Below are 2,349 nucleotides of genomic sequence, written 5' to 3'. Positions count from 1 at the left end.
CAGAACTAGAACAGAACTAGAACAGAACTAGAACAGAACTAGAACAGAACTAGAACAGAACTAGAACAGAACTAGAACAGAACTAGAACAGAACTAGAACAAAACAAACCTTGAATAGAACTTGATCTGGAACTGAACTTTATTACATTAATGACAAGTTTTACTATAAAATTTTCATCAATTTGATAACATATTTCTTTAGAATACTTTCATCGATTTGATGTATATTTACTTTAATTTAAGGTAACATTTTGTTAGCCAGAGTACTTTATCGTTTATTTTTGTTAAATTATTTAAAAATTTCTTTATTTTAATCATCCTTTTGTTCCTTTATTTCTGTTTAATAAAAATAAACTTGTTTTCTCTGTGCAATTTATAAATATTCACCAAAAAATAAGTAAAAATATCCTTTGCAAATCCACCTTTCATTTTTTGATCTTCTTTCTGGTTTTTCCTGCCAATAACCAACACAACTCTTTAGTCAATGTTCATAATTTATGCCAACAGTATTATTTCGCATTTCTTACAGCTAAAGCTATTAAATATATTTAAATAGCTTCCTTCTGCTGTTCAGTTATTTTGAGATCCTTTTCATCCCCATATAAAGACTTTCTTATAGAGCCCTTTTATATATCCCGTTATTTTTATTATTTTTTATTATTTTTCTTTCATTTTACCTCAAGTGTTGTGAGTAGAAAAAACATACTTTTTTATAAATATTTTCTCTACAATATATTAAAAAATATATATAAAAGAATACAACACCTCGAGTGTATTGCCAGAGATTCATTCTGGGAAAAAAGTGCGTTGCTGTTCTGTATCCATCAGCAGCACAGCACAGCACAGCACACAGCCGCCTACTTTCAACCCAAATCCAATTTACTATGTGAAGGTACTTAAGTCTGTATAGGTGTTCGTTAACATGCCACTTGCAGCCCCAGACCCAGTCAAACATCTGCTATACATCCAGTATAGTGTTGGTGATGATGACGATGATACACACCACTTACTTATGTACATTTTGTAGTCGTCGTCGTCGTCATCTTCGTCCCTACGATTTCCGTTACGACTTGACGTTTGCTTTTGTTCTTTTTTTTTGTTTTGTTTTTGTACCATGTATTGAATTGTGTGTGCCCTTACAACCACTTTGAAATACCTCAATGTGGCAAAAAGTAAAATTACAAAAAAACTATATGAAACAAAAATCATGTCGAGTATATATGTGTGTGTATATGTGTCGTTCAAAAGTTTAAAAATGTCAGAAAATTTATGGGATATAAATGAAAAATTTGCAATAATTTCTGTTGCAAGTTTTATGCTGTTTCTTTTTTCGATTTTTTAGTTACATGTAGTATGTGGCAGTGGCAACATTGACATTGCTCTAAATGGGATTTGATTTCTTTCTTTGTTGCACAAATTCAGGGAAAACCTAGTAAATTGATAATTGGGTTATGCAATAAATAAAAATCTAATTCTCTAATGTTTGTTTTCACTAAATTGGTGCACAAATTGTTATGAAATATTTTTTTAAATTTTCAAAATTTTTTTCAAGAAATTGTTCATCAAATTGATTAAAGTTTTCGTAGGAAAGTTGTCATTAAAATTGATAAAAATTTTGTTAAAAAAAATTATCATCAAATTTAATCATTAAACAAGTTATGAATTTTGTCATGATATGAATGAACATTTATCATTAAATGAATGAAAATTTCCTAATGAAAATGTTTAATTAATTTAATTTAATTAATTTAAAAAGGTTATTATCAAAAAATTTATGATCATTTTCAAAATATGATCAGAATTGCACTAATTCTAATTCTGTTCTAGTTTTCAAAGTTCTAGTTCTGTCAAAGTTCTGTTCTAGTTCTGTCAAAGTTCTGTTCTAGTTCTGTTCTAGTTCTGTTCTAGTTCTGTTCTAGTTCTGTTCTAGTTCTGTTCTAGTTCTGTTCTAGTTCTGTTCTAGTTCTGTTCTAGTTCTGTTCTAGTTCTGTTCTAGTTCTGTTCTAGTTCTGTTCTAGTTCTGTTCTAGTTCTGTTCTAGTTCTGTTCTAGTTCTGTTCTAGTTCTGTTCTAGTTCTGTTCTAGTTCTGTTCTAGTTCTGTTCTAGTTCTGTTCTAGTTCTGTTCTAGTTCTGTTCTAGTTCTGTTCTAGTTCTGTTCTAATTCTGTTCTAGTTCTGTTCTAGTTCTGTTCTAGTTCTGTTCTAGTTCTGTTCTAGTTCTGTTCTAGCTTTGTTCTAGTTGTGTTCTAGTTCTGTTCTAGTTCTGTTCTAGTTCTGTTCTAGTTCTGTTCTAGTTCTGTTCTTGTTCTGTTCTAGTTCTGTTCTAGTTCTGTTCTAGTTCTGTTCTAGT

This window comes from Lucilia cuprina, chromosome 3 (assembly GCF_022045245.1).
Source record: "Lucilia cuprina isolate Lc7/37 chromosome 3, ASM2204524v1, whole genome shotgun sequence".
Lineage (NCBI taxonomy): Eukaryota > Metazoa > Arthropoda > Insecta > Diptera > Calliphoridae > Lucilia > Lucilia cuprina.
This window is presented reverse-complemented; position numbering follows the sequence as displayed.